General features: G+C 39.0%; 1 protein-coding gene across 6 annotated transcripts in view; it reads left to right on the top strand.

The window, feature by feature from the left end:
- The window catches only part of SLC25A26 (solute carrier family 25 member 26), a 90164-nt gene that overhangs the window by 21696 nt on the left and 44884 nt on the right, over nucleotides 1-23584 (top strand). The window lies entirely within an intron of this gene.

Here is a 23584-nt window from a genome sequence, read left to right as displayed (position 1 = left end):
CATAAGCTCTAAATCCTAGTGTATTTCATTCTAGGTAAGTTACTAGTCTGATAATGTGCACTGAGAAAACCTGTGATACGTGCAAAAAGTCATTTACTATCCTATCTCTCAGTTCTGTTGCTCCTAAATTGTAAAAGGATGGAAATGTATATGTTAACATGATTAAAACCATAAAGTACAGTACTGGAAACTTTCTCAAGTCTTGTGATTGCATCATGTGAAGTATGTATGCCAACAATGGTGAACTGGTGGCATCGGGCCAAGTTTGGCACAGACGGATTTAGTCTTTCTTTAAATATATTTGTCAGCAGATGCCAAGAGATTATCTGTCATCTGTATATAGGGAGGATTGTGCTTGCTTTTTTTAATGTGTGAAAGAAATGCATTTAGTCATACAGTCTGTAGATGTGATACGGCATTACTTAACTCTAAATCAGAAGTCTTTGCTGTTGGGGAAAAAAAACTGGAGCTAAAAATACTTTGGCCTGCTTGGCAATAAATAGTTCCTAAACTAAAATTTCTTCATAAGTGTACTGTGAATTACAGGATTAGCGTTATGGAAGTGGTTGATATGCTGTGTGGACTGAAGGCAGATTATAAAAGAAGTAGGAAAAACGTACTGATGAACTCCCAGTCTAAAACTGTTTCAGAATCAGATCCCAGGGAGTCATCTTTTGACAAAGCAGAAGCTGCACCATGAGTACATCAAATAGAGATGAGCTCAATTCCTATGAAAATATAATGCCTATTGTCCAGGAAGGGTTCTTTACTTATTGTGTTCAATGTGATGTGTGGGTTTGTCCTCTTGTTCTATAACTGAACTGAGTAAACTAGGTTTGGATCTTTGCTTTTGTTTTTCAAACACAGGATCAGATCTGTTGGCTGTGTTACCTTTGATAATAAAGCCAGTTGCAGAGGCTTTTTAAAAAAGCCTTCATTCAATAGCTCTGCTTTTAAAAGCCTTTCTTCATGCTGATAACTGGTTTTAGGACAGTTCTGTTAGCCAGCTCTTGTTACAATTGCAGAATAAAGATGGATATTACCTAAAATAAGAAATACCAAATTTAGTGTTCCTTAAAGTGCTGAGAAATGATAGTGCATTGCAGTCTATTTTAGCAGATTTAAGTGTTCAAAAAATTAGTTATTTGCACAGAGATGACACCTGCTTTTCTGAAATGTAACCCCCGCCATAGCTTCGTCCTGTACTTATTTTCTGGCTCACTAAACACATGTTATTTACTCAGATTTCATTTGGAGACAGGCAAAAAAGGCCAACGAATCATTTTGATTTCTCTGAGGGGTTCTGAATAAATGAATAAATTTAGATTCCATTGAATACAGATTTTGCATACTAACAGGTAGATAAAACACATGGTTACTACTGGGTGCTATTCTCCTTAAAATTTGTTTTGACATATGTCAGGGTGGTAATTAATTTGCAGACCATATTCATGGCATAGTGTGTGACCCTGCTGAGATAACTTTGTTTACTCAAAATGGCAGCACTTTGGAAATTTAATGGGGGTCCTCTCCATTATGTATATTCATAAAAGATCCTTCAGAACTGATTTCAGTTGAAGTATTGCTTTTTGGGAGAATCTGTCCAATAGAATGAGAAATAAATGATTACCAAATGAAATGTGCTTTCTCTTCAATATGAAACAAATCAGAGATGAAGTTTTAAAAAAAAAATCTTTGAATTTAACACTGTTAAGACTGTTGCATTTTTCTGACACTAAATATTGTAAAGCAATATCTACTCGAGTAAGAACGGCATATTGAACCTTCAGCTGGAACTGTTGTAAGCCTGACATTTAATCTTGGTATTTTCCCTTCTCTTTAAGTCCACTACTTCCTTTAGAGAAAGTCTTTATTTTCAGATAAAAATCTATATTAATTCATTATTGGACACATCCAGGTAGCTGCAGAGCATACATAGACTGATATTTAATACCAGCTGACTTTTATACTTACCGAGTTTGTTTACATGCTTTGGTTCTTTACTCACACAAACCCCTTTGTTTAGTTACAGTGGAGTAGGATTTTTAGATAGAGGGGCTTCATTTAAAAATGTAATTGGAAGAAGCTGGGAATATTGATGCTTTTCAGATGATGATGATATTCTTGCACTGGCAAAAGTCTTGAGCAAGAATGTAAGAAAGGTTAATTTTAGTTGTTGCATCTGGATAAAATTTTGCATATTGCATAAAAATGGATTTCAGTGTCTGGCTAGAGATCTGCTTCCTAGTTGCTTGGACTTAAGTGAAAATGAGTCTGATTATAAAGGGAGTGCAGTACTGAAAGCTTGTCTTTTTACTGTTTCATAGTAGATCTTTTCAAGACAGCCTTATTCTGCTCCATGTAATTTACATTAGTTGCTGTGGTGCTTCTGTTCTGATGCAAGGTAATTGTTTCATCCTTCATTTTTGATTCTCGCTCTTTCACTTACCTCCTTTATCTTCTCATCAGAATACTTTCTGTTCAGATGAATATTAGAAGAGAAAGAAGATAGCTAAATATGTAATGCTTTTGGAAATAACTTTGAGCGAACCTCATTGTTTAGAAGTTTTGGCTATGACTTTTTCACCTATGTACTTCTTGGTGCTTCTTATCTCACATCTCCATTACTTTTGGTCTTTACATCTTCCTTTGATGTAGTTACACTGAACTAATCCTAAAATCGAAAGGGAAGTGAGGTATAGTGCATCGTTCTGTTGGCAGTAGTAGCCCAAAAGTGACGTCTGTGCTCCAAGAGGAAAGCTTTTGTGATAAAGCACAAAGTGGGAGTATGGTTATTAGGTTGCTGAATGAGACTTTGAATAAATGGCAGAAATAGGAGGCTGTGAAATGATGTGGAATTCCCATGATGTCATTTCCAAAGAAAATCCAAGTGAGAACTGTCCCTTTCTATGGTTGTAGTGTACCAGCATGCGTGGTGTGGAAACTGGATCATGTTACTAAGAACAGTCAATGAACAGGTAAATTTATTCATGTTTTTCACAAGAGACGGGTTCATTTGTAAAATCTCCAGCCATCTTATAACAAGGCAGGAGCAGACTATAAATCCGCTGTAAATCCTCTAGAATTTCTTAATGGGAATGTAGTTCTGCTGCTGAGATCTTATATAAGCAAATGGAGCCAGATTTTTAATTTCTGCATAATTCATTTTATTAACTATGACCATGCAGAACATCTGTTAAAATTCCATCATGTTCAGTTCATGGGAAAGAGAGAGAAACCCCTGAGTTCCCATTGGAGCTCTTCCATTTCCATTAATGTTACAGGACTCTAGCAGATGCCTTAAAGGACGTTATTGTGAATGAGAGGACAACACAAAAGTAAAGGAAGTGCCGTGTCTGGTTTCCCTGTGTACAACAGCTCGCTGTACAATGAGTTCTTTCACCCTCTGCGTGTCCGCGTGCAGGTTGCAGCTTCACACAAGCAGTTCCGCAGTTAACTGTAATGTCCTTGTTGTCATGAGTTCCCATAGTAGGGAAGAACTGAGTGAATCCTGAGTGGGTGTTCTGTGTGGTTTTAATCTAATTTGTCACTTTTAAAAATATTGCAGATGGACTGGGCCCTCACCCAGAAGTAGATTCAAAATGAGCTGAAATTAATATTAAACTCTTCCTTAAGGACAAAAGGGATGGAGGATGACCGGCTCTTCATAATTCACAGATGTCTTGAAAGGAGGCTGAGAATCAGTTTCAAATGTTAATCTTTGCTGTGCGGGTAGCCCCGAGTAACTTGTCCTCTGTGTTGCCTTGTGGACTTTTCTGAGATGATTCAGGCTCTCTGCTTGTGGTGGCCTCCATTTAGGTAGAGATGATGATGATGCCTTACTTGACAATGTCATTTCAGAACTTGGAGCTCTGAATTTGAAAGAAAACTACTGGTAAATCTGAACCCACTCTTGTACAGCATGCTATTGATCTTACTTTCAGTGAGATAGCCTAGTCATCACTTTGGGGAGTTCTAGTTTTTTAAGTTAGTACAGTTGTGTGTTGATTTGGATTTTTTGTTTGGTTTTATTTCCCTTCAGTGTATGCAAGTTGGAGCCCTAAGTCAATAAAGGCAGCTAGTGCTGTCTTGGGAGGGAGAGAGGATGCCATGCTGTATTAATTTGGGGGAGCTAGTGCAAAGTATGCTATTGCATTAATGATTGGCAGCAGTGTGACAAACAGGCAACAAATTCAAGCTCTTCCCAATCTCGGAAAGCCAAGAAGTAATGATGCCTCCTGAGGAAGAGGTACTGTTTGTATGTATGCCACAGAACTAGTGTGCTGTTATACTGTGTATCAAAAGGGATATGGAGGATACATAGTGCAGCCTATACAGATGAAGAGGAGCTCGCAGAAAAAGGACCAAGAAAAACCCTCCTCCTTAAATAACTTATTACCTGGGAGAGGGAATCTAAAGCAACTAGCAGCAAAATGGGCCTGAAAGGCACACCTACTGCATTTTCCTAAATTTAAAGGGTCGGTGAACAAAGAATACTGAGAAGGGTTTGTATAAAAATGTGAAACCCAGCTATGTTGGCTGTGTTGACTGAGGGAGGGAGGGGATCTCTGAGGGCTGAGCTCGATTGGGAACAGTCTGCAAACAGGGAGCCCAGTTTGTTTATCCACTAGAGGTAGTTCTGCATGCTTTCCTTTTGTTAGGACATCTTTACATAAATATCCTGTTCTCTGAGCTGTTAGAGGGGGTTTTTTTAAGTTTATCTCTGTTGCTGTAGGACAGAAAGAATGTTATTAATGCATTCTTTTACGTACACAATTAAAACTTTGATCTTCTATCTTTCTGTGTATTACAGAGCAGATGTCGATAGAAATAGGCAAACAGGACACTATCTTAATACAATGTTTGGAAAAATAAACATCCTCCTTAATGAAATATGTGCAGTATCTGTCTTTTGTTACCTTCTGGAAAACTGAGCTGGCTTTATTTTGTTTTGTAATTCTAGATAGGTTAGGTTTAACCAGAAATTTGCTAGGCGGGATCCATAACACTGGAGTTCTTGACTTTTACTGAACAAACAGCATTTCTTTGGCTTGGGTGTTTCCATATAGAACAACAACAGTCTCATGAAAGGGAAAGGAACTGTAAAATGGATTAACTAGCTAGTCCCTGCCATGTGGAAAATTGTGCAGAAGTTATGTGACATGATTAATGGGAGGAAAGTTGAAAATTAAGTCGCTGTTTCCCCCACCCCCAACACTACTCTGTCTTGGAAAGCCTATCACTGTAATTGTATCCCTCTAGTATCACTTCTACACTTGTATCCTTCTAGATACCTATATTCAAGGGACTTTCATTTTGCAAGGTTTATAAGGATTAAAGGTAATTCTTGTGGGGTAAGAGCAGGAGACATGTCCATGCTCTAGGATAAGGGCTCAGGCACATCCTATCTCGTGACCGCAACACTGATAAATGGACAAAAGGAATAACTGTCCTTCGCTCTTGTAGGTTATGCTCATTACCTTCTCCCTGCAAATGCTGGAATAGTACTTGGAAATGAGAATGGAGATCTCAAAAAGCACTTATAAATGACTTTTACAGACCACAAAATAACTCTTTTTCTAATTTCCCAGTTGTGGGAAATAGGTTTTGTGACATGCCTGAATGGCAAATAAACTGGCCAGGGTGGACAGAGACCTAAAGCAAATCCTTGTTGAAGTTTAGGGGGGAATGTGTGTCCTTTTTTTTTGTCAAGCATGTACAATGATCTCAGATTTTCCAGTTGAATGCTCTCTCATTCTCAGGCTAGGTGCAATATCCATACATACAGGTTAGAAGCAGAATGCAGCCATCCTTGCTGCCATTGATTTGCAGTCTGCCAATGGAGCGTACAATTATTGCATCTGTCTGACATCAGTGGATATTGTCAGATGAAAATAATTTCATATATGCAGAGTGTTTTTGTATTTTGAAAATGACAGTCTTGCATCTAGGATCTTTGAACAGAAAAACCGCTTTGAAAACTATGTGTACTAAAAATGGCTTGTGTGATTTGATAATGTGAATTCTTTCCAAATGAATGTGTATGCAAGCAGAGTCTTGCAGCAAGCGTATTCACTGCATGCTTGAAATAGAGATACTATTTCCATACGTTCTCCTAAGCAGCTTACTAAAGCATTTTTGCAAGTGATGTTTTCTGCAGCATTCATGGTGTAGGAATGTGTTTTGTGGGTCAGTAGCAACACTGTGGGCAAGAACAAGTTGGGAAGAAGAAAATGCCTAACCTTTGTTCTGGTTTTCTTAATGCTGTGTTATTTTTGTTTCTTTGGGTTTTTATTTATTTTAAATAACCTAAGAACTGTATTCTTTACACTGGTTGCTTTTGATTTTTACATGTTTCATAATGGTTTGAAGAGCACACTCCACATGCTATTTCCAGTGGCGAATGGGGATTTCCTCATCTAAATAAAATTATCCATGATAAAGAATCAGGAAGTGGAGAACACACAAAAAGCATCCCTTTCCCTTATGAGAATGTGGGACTCTAACAAGGTACCAAGAGAGAGTCCTCTTTGTAAAAGGAGGAGAAAAGGCTTAAAATAGTAAAATTACTAAAGAGCAAATAAAAGTGCTTACAAGGGAGGCTTTTTTAAAAAAAAAAAAAGCTATCTGATAGTGTCATTGGATGAGTAACATCTTTAAAGCTTTCCAAGGCAAGCTAAGGATATTGGAGTTAATGGAATAAATTTGAATCTTCAGTCATTGTAGCCTGATAGCATGACACTGAAGTCAGGGGAAGCCACTACTTGTCTAATGGGGTTAGCCAGTTGTGCGTACTTCTGTAAAATTTGGCCAGCCCTAACACTTGTGACTGTTTAAAAGCAAAAAAGAAAGAATCAAAGAAAAATTTGTGGAATTTTTGGCTGAGTGGTGGCTTTTAGTTTTAATTCCACAGCTACATTCCACTATGGGCAACTGTATTTTGTCTGTTTAAATTCTTTCTGTAGTTCTCAGTGGGAGTCAAGATTTCCTGTTTTACTAAGTTGTAGAGTAATACTGCTGATGGCTGAAGGGTTGCTGGGCTCTATTTGGTGAAGACCGCGTTTTGTTTGTGGGTGAAACAATTTCTGTATGTGCTGAAGTGGGTAATTCTCTAACCCTTAAAAGATGTGTGTGTGGTGTATCTGTTTATATAAAATCTGCACAAAGAGACATGGATGCATGTACATGTAAAATACAGTGGTGTTTTTAATAATACCTTGTCAAGGGTCTTGGACTCTCTGAAACAACTAGTCCTATAAATGTGTGTGATCGGTGTGGAACAACAAGCAATTTAGCAATTTTCTGAAAGTACAGGACTGTCTTTCGAGGGTGAAATTCTTGCCTGAAATAGTCCAAAGCATGATTCTTACAGTGGAAGACTTCCACTGGCAGAATCACGCTGCTGTCAGTATTGATAGCAATTATCTGGTTTTTGTACTTGGGCTGCTATTACCTTGTTTCTCTACATCTGCTAAAAACCAGAAGCACAGTTAAAAAATCAGCAATCCAAAATCAAAAGCTTTTTCCCAATATTCCTTGTATGATGTTATCTCAACCAGCAGTTCTGCTCTAACACAAAGACCTGAGTTGCCTGCTCTGGTCAAGAGAAGATGCACATCAGGACCTGGGGGCATAGTGGGAGTTCTGGGGAGCAGGGCTGGGGTGAGACCAGGAGCCCAGGCTCTCTGTTTTCTGCTTGCCCTTGAGCTTGACAGTGACTGAGAGCCTTTAGCACTTGCAAATCGCCACCCACAAATTGAGTGGTGGCTGTCAACTTGCTTTTTCTTTCATCAGAAAGATGTTTTCATATTCTGTAGCTTGTTGAAATAGTTCAGCAAAAGGGACGTCTGAGGGCATTGATGCATGAGCTCCAGTGATGTTTGGGAGGGGCCTCTCCTCTCTGTTCCATGGTTAGCACCTCTGTAGCTTAAAGTAGCAGGAAGCTGTGGGCTTTGAGCTGGAGTTCAAAGGAGGGCCTGATGTATACTGCTTTCTTCTGGTACAGGGTAAGGAACCTCTGGCAGTGGAGCGAGGCAGGCAGCTGGGGAACATCTCCTCTTAAATCATCCCAGCATTGATTTTAAGAATGTCATCCATACCTGCAATATGAAAATTCAGGTCTGTGTGTATCCATAATAATGTGCCTGTTGGTGGTGCTCGTTTTGGTGGGAGCCTTAGTGCTTGAATTACCGTTTGTGCAGATTTCTGAAGACGGTAGTGATCATGATCTTTCACCTGTACAATAATCAAATCTGCAACAACGGATTTGGAGCGATGTAGCTAAAGCATGTAGGAGAGAGGAAACTGTCTGCTAGACTGCTGCTGCTGACACCATGCCTTCATTTGACCATAAATAATTCTACCCAACCCTGACACATCACTAGATTTTTTTGTATATGTATATTTACTTAGGTGTATTATGCTGTGTTGTTTAAATTACATATGTTTATATATAAATATTAGGCTTCCACTGAGAAATATGAAACTGAAAAGTTGAATCTGAAACCCAAAGGTTATGGTGAAGGTGTGAAAAAGAAACCGGCTCTGCAGCAGAGAGCTTCTGTCATTTATCACAGTTATGATAAAGTTTGGAAGCATGGCTAGAGACACACTTGTGAGACTCTGCTACAGAAACAGTTCTTCCAAGTGCTTAATACAGATCATACTTCAATTTTTCTGAAAGATTATCTTATCTTGCAGGAAATAGGAATTGATTCCACTGGTTTGAGTGTAGAAGTGACCCAACAAAAAGAAAATACTGAAGTGCATACCTAGCTTCAGAATATGTTAAGGGCCAGACTTGGCTAGTTTTAGTGATCGGAATAGATGAAACAATTTTCTTAGGTTGTTTAAAGGGGGATCTTGGGAGTGCACTTGCAATTGATCCTTATAGTAAATACTTTGGCCACTTAAGGGAGAAGTAGTTAATTTTGGGCATGGGAACTCTTGCTACTATTTAAAAATAAAATAAAATTGTAGCACAGTGACATTTCTTCTGTTTCTTCCTTGCTATGGGCATGATGAGTTCAGTGCTACGAGCTGTCTTACACTAGAGGGCACACAATGCCTGCAATTGCTGCAGTGCCAGCCCAAGGAAATGCCTATTGCAAGGGATCTAATCTTGGGATGACCTGTGGATCTTGGAATTGACTTTGCTTTAATCCTGCCTCTCTACCCAGTTGCAAAGGAAACATAAAATTTGAAATGTTATTAATTTTATTTGACTCTGGGGACTAGTCCCATTGAATTTCCTGGGACTAACTTGTGTGAGTAAATGGAGTGAGATTTAGTTTGGGAATGATTTTATGGATTCCTATTTTTTAACTTTGACTAGGTTTTCATTTTATATGAATTGATTGTATAAGGTTCATAGGTCTGTAGCATTCCTTGTGTATTCTTGCCCAGTGGAATAACGCTGATACGATCATAAGAGAAAGGAGGTTGTATATCATGACACATTACAGCATTCATGCTGAGACTTCATCGGTTACGTAGTAAGCTATTTTAAATTGTAATTTAGCATCAGTTTTTGCCAAGATTCTGCATTGCTGTAGCTTATCTGTTTTTAAGAAAAATACAATAAGCTTTATAATCTTTGGGATAACGCCCGTGTGGTGTGCACCTTAATTTGAGAATTCCATGTCACTTTGAATGTAGTTGGAAATGCATGTGGGGGATGGAAGAGGAGAGATGGGTGGTAATGTGATTTTCATTATTTTTATAGAAATGTAGGCAAAGCAGGCCTGGTGTGTATACTGCAGATGGAAATAGTGTTATTAAACCAGGCTCTTATCTAACTTTTATTTTTCTGTTAATTTTATAGAAGCCGATAAAGTGTCTGCTCTGCAAATTTTCTTTTTATGCTACTGAATATGTGAAAATTGTGTTCTTGCTTTTCAATGCCAGCAGGTCTAGCTACAATAAAGTAGAGCTTGGCCTGAATGTTTTGGCATCATGCTGCAGATACAGCAGTACTCGGGTCAGTCCACCAGATCTGGCTATCCTAGGCTTGAATCTTTCCCATTTAAAGGCTGCTAGTGACGCACAATATGTGACACGGATGAATTTCTATCATGAGTAAACTAAGATCTTTCAATGCTCTTTCAGACAGAACAAACCCCCCAAAAAAAGAGAGAAACATAAGTCAGGATATTATCTCTGCTTTCCATGTGAGAACAGCTAGTACATTGTATTTTGTGTTTGCATTTAGCATTGTACAGTCTCTTAACTTAAAAAGAGGAGAGTAAATAAAGAAGTATCCATACATATCAGAATAAATAATATGCTTATACCTCGGTGGGAGGTTATCTGCTCCATTCTTGCTTTTGCTGATATGAAATCCTGAAGTGCAAGAAAACATAAGACCATGAGGCACTTAATTGAATCTTGTCTTGCTGATGTTAAATGTACTGAATGCCAATTAAAGCAAAATTTGGCCTAGTATAATTTTGCCACTGGCTATATACCTCACAAGTTTTGGGTGGATATTTTTTCCCTCCTTTTTCTTCAACCCTCCCAACATTTTTGCCTTCTGGCCTGTACAGCTGTGCTGCCAGTATAGTTTCTATTTCTGGAAATGACCCATGCGGTTAGGTCAGTTTGTTTTAGCCTTGCTCCTTGTCGCTGAAGTAGAATAGCACATTTCCCCTAACTGCATGAAAGCCAGGGTAGACAATCTTGATAAATATGATTAATGGGCCTCTTTGCTTTGCTCTGCAGCTGAAGGCTTCCTGAGGTTCTGTGTCAGCTGGGCTGCAGCTCCCCAAACCAACCTTTACATAGAAAGTATGCCTTAGGTTCAATTATGTTGTTAAATATATTTTGATTCACAATTTTTGCTATAGAAGAGTCTTTGCAATTGAAATATGGTAATAAGAGTCTGAAGAGGTAGTATTGGCAGGAAAAGCAATTCAGAAGTATGGGTGAGTTTGGATTTTTTTCCCCTCTACCTTGTTACCTAGAAGTTTGTAGGTTAGGTTTCCTGTGACTGAAGTTAAGTCTGGGGTTAGTGAGGTGTTTGAATCCTTGCCCTGATCAGCTGGATAGTAACTATGATAGGAGATAGTAACAAGTGTTGGTAGCTTTGAGTCAATTATAACTTGTCTGTACATGGAATATATTTGTAGGTTACTGTTAATTTCTATTAAATATGATATTCATAGAATGTAACAGAAAATATCTTTTGAGTGGTCATTTTTGTTAGAAGGAAAAATAAATGATCTATCACGCTATCTTGATGAAAAATGCTATCCAGAGACTCTAGCAGTTATATGACTGTTCCTTCAGAAGTAGAATTAAAGAATATTAGATGTTAGAAAGAAATTCTTTACTGTTAGAGTGGTGAGGCACTGGCACAGGTTGCCCAGAGAGGTTGTGGAGGCCCCATCCCTGGAAGTGTTTAAGGCCAGGTCGGATGGGGGTTTGGACAATGTGGTCTAGTGGAGGGCGTCCCTGCCCATGGCAGGGGGGTTGGAACTACATGATCTTTAAGGTTCCTTCCAACCGAAACCATTCTATGATAATATAGGGGGGGGAAAAAACCCACAATGATGTGAGTGATAAAATAAAATGTGTGATTGGCACCAAGGAGCATTCAGCTTGCACCTCTCTATTGATTAGCTAACACTTACATTCGTGAGGGTACTCTGCAAATTGTCCTTAAAATTCAGAGGCCAGACTTCTGCCCTGCACGTGTGAATTGCTGGCTGCAGCACAGGCTGAATCCCTCTAGCTTTCCCGGTGACTGCTATGCAATTGTAATTGCAGGAGCACATCAGCATTCTCAGCAATTGAGTACAAGTCTTAATAGCAAATAATCCTCTTGAAGTTGTTCCCCCCTCCACTGCAATCAAAGGAAAGCTTTGTTAAGGCATTAACTAACAAATTAGCTGCTAAATACTGGTAATAACCTATTTCCCATAGATTGCTTTTTAATTATGGCCTAAGCTGTGTGATTCCTGAAATCACTTCTCTGGCAAACTAATGTTTGTGGTCACTTCCAACCACTGTAACTAATTGGCAAAACAGTAATTTTTAAAGTCTTTACTGATATGAGAACACACTTTACTTATATATTCCTGCCTGCAAAAATACTTTCTCAGTGTTTCTTTTAACTGTTATTAGTATTTTAATTTAAATGTATTGGGCCGTGTTGTGAAATTGTTGCTTTGATTTTACTTCCATGTACAATGTATGTCCTCATTAGATTTTTAGATATTTTCCACTTGACTGTTACAAGAAACTTTTCCTATGGGGGAGGAGGAATTAACCACTTTGGTTTTATATGTATTGGTTAATGCAAACTATTTATTTTGCTAATTTATGTCTCAGCAACCATTTAGAAAAATAAATGATGTTTGGTTTTTCGAGGGAGGGGGTATTTTTTATGTATTCATTGCTTTTTCTCTCCAGATTTCAATAAAGGCTGCACATCTTCCAATATATCATTCTGCTTACCTTCAAACCTGACTTTTTTTATAAGGGAGCCCAGCCATCAAAATTGGCAAGCGTTAAGCTTGATAATTAGTTCAATATAGTGACCAATTCTGTGAATTATGAGTTCAAAGCAACATATGGACATGGATGAAATCAGATTTTGGCATTCTCACTTAGATTGTTTCAGGACACTGCTGGAGCTTCTTTGATCTGTAAATAATGACTGCAGTTCAGTGCCTTACTTAAAATACATCAAATGCATTCATGACTTTCACTTTTACATACAGACCTCACTTCTAGTTAGTTTTGAATCAGATTAATAAAGCTATTCATGTTTTGAAATTTCATAAAGAAAGCTACCAAAGATAGCTCTTTTCATTCCTCATGTTTTAAGAGAAGCAGCAAATGCTTCTCTGTCTTAATGTGTACCCTAGCAGATGCTTTATGAAGTCAAAAGCAACAGTCTCCTGTATTGCAGATCCCCTACAACCTGATGGCAACGAGTGTCTTCCTTTACTCTTCCAGCAGTATAAAACAAGTGAACCAAAGGTTTATTTTCACTGCACCATGCAGTAACTAACTTCAGCACCTCCTTTCCCTCCTGTAACTTGCACATAGCAACCTTCTTCCTAGTCCTGAACTCTGTGGTGGTTTGTATTGTGATGTGCCATCTAGCAGACAGTAGCTGGAGATAACCAGGCAGGCTCTATTTATTACTCCTTAAAGATATACACAGGTGCTGACCCAGTTCAATAAGCAACATTGCCTTTCAATAGTTGGCTAAATGCACTACCTCTGGGCTTATCAGTTAGTTATGAAAGGACTGTATGATTTCTTGGTAGCAATGGAATGTGGGGAATTATGGCTTCTCAGTGTTTTACCATCAGGTTTCCAGCTGGGTAACTTCATTGCTTCTAATTTAACTCCCAGTGTTTTGCTTAGAAAAGTTCAGCATTCAGCAATAGTGCAATGGGTTGATTTGTTTGTTGTTTTTTTTTTCTGCTGCATAGTTAGTGTAATTACACTGAGTTCTACACAAATGCTTAAGACTTGTTTACATAGTGCTTTGGGGTCTACTGAGACAAAGTTCTTGCCCTGTACAACCCCTAATATACAACTTTGTACTCAGTGACGATTCACTGCAACCTTACATCCCCCCAAAAAACCCATAAACTTGAAGCATTTATTTCTGTGGTTGGCAGGTGAGAAAACCCAAGCAGGCAAGTTAGACATTACCTGACAGGATCAGACCCCTGTTCTGTCCAGTCCCTTGTATCTCCGTGGGGCCAGACGCGAAATCCTCAGGGAAGTCAGAAGGTAGGGAAGGTGCCCTGCTGAGTTTCAGGCTCGCAGCTGTTAAAAGGCAAGCATTCAATGTCCCTTCAGTGAGTCCTTATTCCTACCAGAACAAATGACTGTAGAAACAGGTACTACAAATCCCAAACTTTTCCATTAACCCTTTTAAATGGATGCAGCTGGCTCAGGGATTTTTTACACCAGTGATCGATATTTTTTTGAGGGGCAGCTTATACTTATTATCTGGAGGAAAAAATATGATCCTTCCTACTATTTCCCCATTTATCTTTCCCTTTCTCTCCTCCAAACACCCTTATTTATTTCTGTGTCCTACCTTGCAAAACATCTTACACAGATAAACTTTTAATCTTTGTGGGCCAAATCATGCTCACATCAGTTTTTTTTTGCTGACTTCCCTCTCAGCAGAATTCTGGGCCAACAAGTTGGGGCATGACCCAAGACCATGTGTCTCCCAGACCTGTGTGGCAACGGCTTCTCCAGGGTGACTGTGTGGTTGTCCCTCACCTTTGTTGCAGTCTTCTGAACAGTGGAGTTCATTGTCTGGAAAGTAAGAACCAGAAGAACAGCTAACAAAGCTACGAGCAGAGAATATGTTTCACAAAGAGAAATTCTCACCATGAGAATTCTTGGCAGCTTTGGAACAACTTTATCCCACACCTGCCATGCTTGGCAGAAGATTTCATTTCCATGTTGGGGGGGGGGGAAGCTGTACACATCCAAAGAACCCTGAGGTAAGTAGATATAGTGCGATATGAGAAAAAGAGTTAACATCAAAATTCAGCTGGAGCTGTCAGGAAAAAGAAAACAGCAGAGGACAAGGAAAACTTGAGGAGTGGCAACAGTGAGAACGCTGAGGTGCAGTAAAAGGAATTAGTGCTCTTAGCATTGTGTAAGGTCTTGTGTTTAATTCTAGACTTGGTTGAAACCTGACAATGGGAGAAAGAGTTTTCAACTGATTTTGTGCTTTCTTACCTTCATTGATTTCCCTTTGGGAGCAACGCACTTGCTCATGGACGCTTGAGGGTTTTTGTCGCGTGCTCTGGCTGGCTGTAAGGCCTTGTGTTTTGCAAAGGGGACACCCTGCAAAAGGAAATGGGTAGCATGTTGTAATTTTCAACATGAGAAATGTTTGTGGATGCTTTCTGTGTAGTATTTTTTTTCTTGCTAGTTCTAAAGGCCTTTGATTTCTGTACTGGCTTTTAAAAAGAAGGAGAGAACACCACTGCAGGGACCATCTGTCCTTGAGTTTTTAAATACTTTCAGAAGTTTTGTAGACTCTGAGAAATGATTCAGTGAAATTTTACTCTTTAGCTTTAGCTTGAGTAGTTCATATAATTAAGCTACTTAATTTTTATTTTACTCAGCTGGTGGTTCAAGCTGAAGATTCTGGCTTGACCAGTTGGGATGAGATGGGCTCACTGGGCTTGGGATTGGCTAAGAGGGTATGATGAAGAATAAAAGGACCGTGAGGGCTGCTCTGAGAAAGTAAAAGGGGTGCCTCTGAGGGCTTTGGGATTGAATCTCAGTAGGTTTTGTTTTGTAAATTAATATCTGAAGCTTCTGAGATTTAGTAGAATTAGATTCTGAAGAATGTTATTTCTCTTTCAGTTGTCCCTAGTATTTGTATCAAAACTGTATCCCACAAGATTTTATGCATTTTTTGGTTATTCTTTTTTTTCCCCCCAATTTGTTTTCCCTTTTTGGTGCTCTGAAATATATGTATGTTTTCTATGAGTGCTAATACTTCATCTTAAAGTAATGAGTAGGAATTTTGTTTTGGATTCACAGCTCTGTCACCAATGCTCTCTATTGTTTTTTTTCACTTTGGTTGTAAGACTAGATGTGCATTTAATCTGTTCATTTTGAATTTTAGATAGTTGAGAGATGCTTATTGTGAATATTTAATGGTACTAACCGTTATTTTCAGAACAGGTAGTTTCTGAAAGAATGCAATTAGAAACTAAGAGCAGGAATTTCTGTGGCAGGTCAGGCACTTCTGGCCTCAACTGTCATTGACTGGAAGAAGAATAAAGCTCACAGTGCCTCTACAAATCACTGAAGCGTTCCCTTCCCTGATGTTATGATACATGTCATACGCTCTGGTGAGAGACATTATGAATGTGCCTGGTCGATAAATGTTCTCTGGATAAACTTGGATGTTACTGTGTCTTCTCACTGTGCCTTTTATGATCTGCATCTCTCAGACTGATGGGGATATGTAAAATATGAGCTGCTTTTAAAAAATACAAGTGTGTATACATATAACAACCATGGAAAAAATGTCTGAGAAGTGAACTAGATGCTATGGTGACGTTTCAAACACCAGCCAGCAGAAGAGCTCTGATATATCTGTTTTCATTCCTGTACTTTTTAGAGCCTATTTCATGATTCTTGATGCTTGATTTGGAATTTTAGGAGGGCGTTTGAAGAAGGCAGTGTAGTTGTGTGATTTAAGAGGCTGATGAATCTTGGCCTTTGTGCATGGTGACTGAGAGCAAACTCACCTTGCCTAGATATTCCAGATACCTGTGAGAGAAAATAAACAGGGGGAGAACAACAACAATTTGAGGGAGGAAGAAATATTTAAAAATAAGTGTTTGAGGTTGGCAAACTGTGGGGAGAGAATTCTGCCCAAGATCCTACAGGGCCGTGCCATGTTCAGAGTGGTGAAAGGTGAGATGCAAAAGATCTTTGGTCCTTTGTTTTACTCTAATATTTGAGTCAATATGTTGCACAGGTACATAGGTCAGGTGAACATAAATTGTGCTGTTGGAATTTATCGGGCCAGTAACTTAACCTCTGACTCACCCTGGCAATGGTACAGCATTACAAATGTAGTCTCCAAGGAAGGATGAACAAATTTCTTAAGCCATTGGGCACAAACAAAGCCTTCAAAATCAGTCAAGAATATGTTCTTGTTCTTCTGCTCTGTCACTCTTGATGCCCTGGGATGTATTTATTGTGGCTAATGCTAGGAAAATTCAATCTGTCCATTTGTGCTCTGTGCTCAGAGTGACTAAAAGTACCTTTCCTCCTTGCGTCCAGCTCGTGTTTAGTTCTGTGTCCTTTTAAAAATTTCCAGACCACCAAGTGTGATGACTCTTAGCTAAGCATGTGAATATCTGTGGTTTGACAAACTAACCTCTTTTGTTAATTTACTTCAACAGAAGGGAACAGAAAGAAGGGAATGCAAAAGCACAGTTTTCTTGACAGTCCCAGCAGTTTAGGAATTAACTAATTCAGGCCACAGGAGTCCTGTATATTACTAAGGCACCTAAAAAGAACATGTCTTCTCACCTGTGATTTCATTTTACCTTCATGCTCTCCCAAAAACCACCAGATGTGCAGAGCTCCCACTAACAGTAGAGAAGGAGCTTAGTACTTCCAGAAACAAATAAGGCTGCTTAAGGGCTTAAATCTGGTTTAGCTCTTTAACTATTAAGTATACGAGTTGGAAACGTCTCTTGTGTGCGTAAGGGAACTATTCCCATTGCTAAATTTGCTTTCTCTGGAATTTCCCCCCCACTTTTAATCAAAAAAGGGAGCAGAGCTGGGTAATATTGGTAGGAAGAAGCCAACTCAAGGATCCAATATGAATTTTGTGCTAAGAGGTAGCTGAAAGATCTTGCTTGGGTTATGGGGCAGACACTGAAACATGGGACCACTTGCTGAGGTTAATGTTTGATCTCTCAGTCCCCTTGGAAACGATGATCTTGAAATGGGATGGCCTAGAACAACTGAAAGTATTTATTTTCCCAAGGCCCATGAATTGCCAGCACAGGGAGTACTTTAACTGTAACAAAATACTGTGTATTTAAAGAGAATTCCTTCTTTCTGAGGAGAAATGTGACCTTGATTAAATTATTTCTATTTTTAATCAACTCTGAGGTCCCTGGAACTTCTAAAGTTCTCAGCAGCTGTTCCTCAGATGTCTGCTGGCCTGTTGGCCTCACAGATTTCCCCATCTCCTTGGGAGGACGGAGGACTGATGACTCTGAACACATCCTAAACAGCCAGAGATAACATTTTGTGGCCAAGAAAGACTAAGTGGTGCCCTGAGCTTGGGAAAGGGCTCTGTAAATGGTCTCCAGAGCTTCCCCACAGAGGCTATATGTTGGAGAACCCTCTTAAAGAGCACTTCAGTCTTAATAGTTGTACACTGATCCCCAAACACTGGATCTTCTTTCTGCTGCCAATCTTTCTTTTGTGCATTATGCTTCCTTTTGGAGCAGAATACAGGCAGAATCTCTTAGGCTATTGCTTTTACTCTTTAATCTAGCACCACAAACCAGAAATCCTTGGGGTTTAAGCAGCTTCACCATTTATTTACACAGGTCTGCAGTGGCTTTTTGTTTTCATTGTTGTTTCATCTGTGGTTTCCCCCCCACAGTGTTTTGGATGGTTTTGTTTTCTGCAGGAAATTCTGAAAGGCTGTTGAGCTGCATGCATACTGCCTTCCCTGGACATCAACCTAGTCATCTCTGCATATGGTGCAATATATGACCAGCATCCTGTTCTCAAGGCCATAACATCTTTTCTTTACTAAAGTAGTTCTGTAAACAGCAGAAACAGATTTTCCTACGGACTTGTAATCCACGGCACCTCTGCTTTTTTCCCTATTGTGCTGACTCAAGCTCTGCTTTCGTGGCCCAAAACTCCCTCCTACAGCCCTGAGCTGTTGGTTGAGCAGGTGATAACAGATGATGGGGTGCTTCCCCAGGTATCCGTGTGCTGGTTGCCTGCCCGTGCATATCCACTGATTGCCTGGCCAGCAACCACACAGATGATGATACTTCAAAAGCTAAGGAAAGGGAAAAAGAAGACCATTTCACGCACTTCAAGAGCAAAACAGTCTAACAATGTACCTCTATACAGTCAGAGATAAGATGTCAGCAAATATCCTATTGAATGGTTCATGTTCTATTACTTACTGGTACAGTAGGGAAATAATTTTTTGGAGCCAGATTATAAGCGTATGGTGGGGATGGAAACCTTAGTACTGATTAAGTATTTTTATCCAAGCGATTAACTAAAATTTTACTGTCCAGACATTGTGTAGTTAGAGCTAGTGGAAGGCAAAACCCAACAATGCAAGTGAAATTTGGATCAGGACCATGTTATGGTATTAATAATTGGCAAAGGCAGTGGGTTTTACTGTACTAACCAAATACTGTCATTTATCGTGTCTCAGGTACCCATTGAAAATACATGGGCTACAGTCCAAATACCTGTGGAGATTAACAAGTTGAAGGTTTAGTTCCGGGCACTCCTGAAACCACTCAGGTATTAAAAATGAGGAATACTTCTTGGTACAAAATGTCCTCAAACTTCATCAGCGCAGATGTCCTTTCAGTTGTTGTTATGGATAGTCTGCGAGTAACCAAACCATGATGCAGGTCTGAAGTACCACTTTCCTTTTCCTGGTAGATATGAGACTGTTTAATTGAAGATTTAGTTATGGAGTTTTCTCTCTATGAGCAGAGTTCCATAGTTTATTATAGTGAAATTCCTGAAATAGCAAAAAAAAAAAACCAAAACAAAACCCCACAACAAAAGCCCATAAAGGAGGATCAGGGAGTTTAAAGCCAAGATATTAGAATTGCATGGTCTTGTATGTGCATTGGGTTGTAATAGCCCTTACTCATCATGAATCAGACTTGCAAATGCTGTATGTTTGCAGAGGTGGAGTTTTGTCGTTATTGGTTTATTTTCAATTAATTGTATTCATACCAGGTAACTTCTACAGATACTTGAATCTTTTGATATGTCTGGTACTTTGCTGCTTTTAAGCTTTAGCACTGTTAGTCAGGTTTTATGTAAATGTATCAATGTTATTTCTACCATTAGTGATCTTATTTCTGACTACAAGCACTACTATTTAATTCTGTCAAAGGTGTTTCCTTAATTAAATTTATAGTGCAGCTTAATAACAGTTCAGAGAGCATAAAGCTCCCAATGTGTTTTAGTTCTATTTGAAAGTGGATACCCAGGCTACAGTTTGGATCAGAGACAGTAAAATTGGATAGCGTTTTGTGACCCTAAAGCTTTTCTGTTCAATCACATCTTAACATTCCACGTTACTGGAATGGAAAAGATTTTTGTACAAGCATGTTTTAAAGTATTTTAGTACAGTAAAGAAAAATCACAATAAAATAGAACTGTTGGCATTTCTGTGTATTAAGAGCTGTTCTGCTCTCCAAGCTCCTGTTAACCTAAGTGTGAACTGCTTGAATTAGATGTTTGCAGTGTCAGGCTGCTTCCAGGCATCTAGATAGAAGATATCCTGGTTTCTTTACTTGATGAAGCATGTTGAATTAACAGGAAATTACTAGTACCTTGTCTCTCTCCTCCTTGTATTTTTCCATGAGAATAATCAGGAGATAAAAAAAGTTTGTTGCCTAACGATAAATGATCAAATGGTCCTTTGACAGTAAAGAAATGACAACATTAGAAAATCCTATTGACCAAAAGTATTTTTGCAGGTTTTGAAGTGTCATGAATATGGACACAGTGCAGATGCAACAGCTTGAATAAACTTTCTGATCAAGGGTACAAGTCTACCTTTGGATGAAAGAATGCAGAGTTGAGCACTGTTCCCTCTTTAGCATGAGCTTTACCCCAATATGCCCTTTAATGCCTGTGCTTACACTAACAGAAAACTGATTACCAGTGTCTATAAAGAGCAGATGGTATCTTCTGAATGTGTTTTAATATGAGAAGGTATCGAGTATAGATTGAGACCGTGCATATTTTAAATCAACTGCGTCTGTGTTACCTGTGCTTTGAAGACCTTAAGATATTTAATAGGTCTACAGACATCCCATAAATTGTTATTCACCCCACCTGCCTCCCTGTTCTAAGTTTCTGCTGTTACAAGTAGAGCTTTGATGAATATTTAGATTGCACTATGAAGTTCTTTCCTTCAAAGATATGGACTTCCCTCATGGAAAAAGCTTTCTGTTCAGAAGCACACAGGAGAAAAGGATTGTCTTTTGTCCGCAGCTCACTAGTGTTGCAGGTGTGGTGGGAATGAATAGCTCCTCCTAAAGCAGTACAGAGCAGCAAATATAGTTTCCTATTACCCCAAAAGCTTGGTCAAGAAACCAAGTTTAGTATATGCTTATGATCGTTGGTACTAAAGCCATCTCTTTCCCTAGTTCTGAAATGATTGCAATAATCATCTTCTTGATGCATATTGTTCTGTGTTTTTTACGTGCTTGTTAATCTTGTGACCTTCCCTCCCGCCTCTCCTCCACCTTTCCAACCATCCATCAGAAGTATCAGAAGTCTCTGTTATAGGAACCTGGCTGGTCTTTCTTTGTTTTCCCTCTTCAGGAATCAGCTATTTAGTATGAGATAGAGTTTTACATCTGCAGCTGTCTGAAATTACAGCTCCCTTTTCTGAAAGGGGATGTTTACTGCCTCATTAATACCAGTTAGAAGTCCTACTTTATAGCATTACATTAGTAGGAGCAAGGTGGAAACATTGGTGGAAACATTAGTGGAAGGCTGAGGTCTGAGATTTTCATTAGTGCTTTTGAGTGTTGTTATTGTCCTTGTAAAGCTACAGGTAAGCCAATTTTCTTCTGAGAAATCTGTGCCCCTTATCAGATAGTTTATAGAGCTTTAGATTTACCATTTATCATCTTCCTTGTCTTTCTTCACAAATGACCTCTTTGTGAAGCTTTCTAGTAGACAGCCATTTCATCAGAGTTGACTTTGAGACGTCTCCCATAGAACTTCCTGGAAGACCTCATCATTTAATAGTTTAATTTTATCTTGAAGCATTTGAGTTCCATGGAAAAATCTCTTGTATGTGTGTATATATGCTCTTGGCAAGAGGAAAGTTGAGGTGTTGCAGCTACTAAAAATGTTTGTGTCACAATGTCAGGATCTGACCTTTTACAATCCTGATAGAGGGCTCAACAAGAAACTGGGATCATGTACATGCTGCTTTAGGCTTCAAAGCAAAATTGGAGATCTGCGGACATAATATGAATGTCCCTTGTGTTGCTGGGGAATAAGATCTATAGGTGAGATGTATTCTTATAGAAGATGTTTATCCAGAAGTTTTTCCCTTCAGGGAATTTATGCTTCTGAATGCAACAGTAATCATTAATGGAAAGAGGCTGTGTTCTCTGATGGACTTCATGTGTGTTATCATTGCACATCTGAGTCGGCACATGATGTTTGAGTCCTTCAGCCACTGCTGTAATATGAATAATCCATACAAACCCAATCAAAAGCAAAGCCTTACTGTTTTACTGACTGTCCTCTCAGCAAAAGGTCATCTTTGAGCTGATGACCTTCTAGTCCAATGGACAAGATGAAGGGCTACCATTTTTTCCAGATGTCCAATCCAGAAAGATTGAGTGCTTTGCCTGAGGTTATGCTCCTAACTTCCTATGCAGTTGGGAAATTCTCCCCATTGCCAGACCAGTTTCAGAAATGAAAGATTATCCTACTGCCTCACTTAAGGGTTTTTGTTGTGAACTAACAGTTGAGCACACATGTGGCATTTTGCAAGGCACTGAGGGTTGAAACGGTCCCACTAGCTGACTTTGCTAATGATCTACTCAGAAATTCAGTATACATATAAGGTGACTTCTGTTCACTTTTGAGCACCAGAATATCATAGTCCTGTAGCTCAAGCTTCTGCACCACAGCATGCCTCAGACTACACAGGCTTGCACAGACTCTTAGGGTTATGCTTGTTTCCCACAATTTTCTGCGTGTTTGTCTCTAAACGAACCATGAAATGATTCAGTGCCCGCATGTGGTTTTAATAACAAGCGTATGTGGGCAAATGAGAAAATACAGAACGTTCAACTGGAAGTTTCCAGCATATGATATGGGTTAAAATTGAAGTAGGTTTGCAGTACAGTGTTTGTCAGAGTTGGTTAATTACTTATGGGTTATATGACATTTTAGATGAGACTTCTCTCTAAAACCTTGTAACAACTGTTGAGTGGTGGAAGGCTTTGTACTTAATCAAGGGCAGATTTGGAGCAATAAGCTCCAGTTTGATCTTCACTGGGATCTGATTGTTTTTTGGGGAAGTTTGTGTGGTGGTGTTGGGTTTTGGGTTTTTTGTTTTGCTGCTGCTGTTGTTCATTGTTGGGGTTTTTCGTTGGGTTGTTTGTTTGTTTTATTGTTGTTAGAGATAAAGTGCAGCAAGTAGCTTTCTGATCTTGTTTTAGCTGAGAGTTCTGTCAAGGGCTTATACTTTAATAGAAAGTCACACTAGGCATCCACATCTTGAAAACTACAACTGCAATAGATGATTCTGGCTTCAGGTGATCTTTTCAGAGTCCAGAGCAATCCTTCTCTTTCCCACGTATCCTCAGCTTTGCAAAATGTTTCTGAAAAGACTTTGTGTATTTTATTATTATTTTGTTAGAGAGCAATAAGTTCTCAGATATTGAAAATCTGTTTTTCTAATTTTTTTTCTCCCACCTCAGATGTGTTTAGCTTTGATGTTCCTTCTTCCATGCATACTGAAGGCAGATTATGACATCGCACTAGCCTGAAATCAGAAGAAATTTGTTGCTGTCAGATGAGAGAATATCTCTTAGACTATTCCAATTCTGTATTTTCTTTTACTCCCAAACTTGAAGGGTTAATGTTGGTTTAGACTTAATCAGCTTTTGCTAACAGTCTGGCTTAAGCTTGCTGATGAAATACACCGTGAGAATTGCCTTTGTCAGTCTTTGAGACTGATGTCCTGTGTGTGAAAGGGAGGAAAAGCATTGGAAAAGCCACAGGGAGGAAAAATGATAAATAAAGACAAGTACTTAAAAACTTTCTGTGAAGGAGAAAAGAAAAATTTGTT

This window comes from Grus americana, chromosome 11, assembly GCF_028858705.1.
Source record: "Grus americana isolate bGruAme1 chromosome 11, bGruAme1.mat, whole genome shotgun sequence".
Lineage (NCBI taxonomy): Eukaryota > Metazoa > Chordata > Aves > Gruiformes > Gruidae > Grus > Grus americana.
Note: the sequence above shows the minus strand (reverse complement) of the source record. Positions and strands in the feature narration are given on the sequence as shown.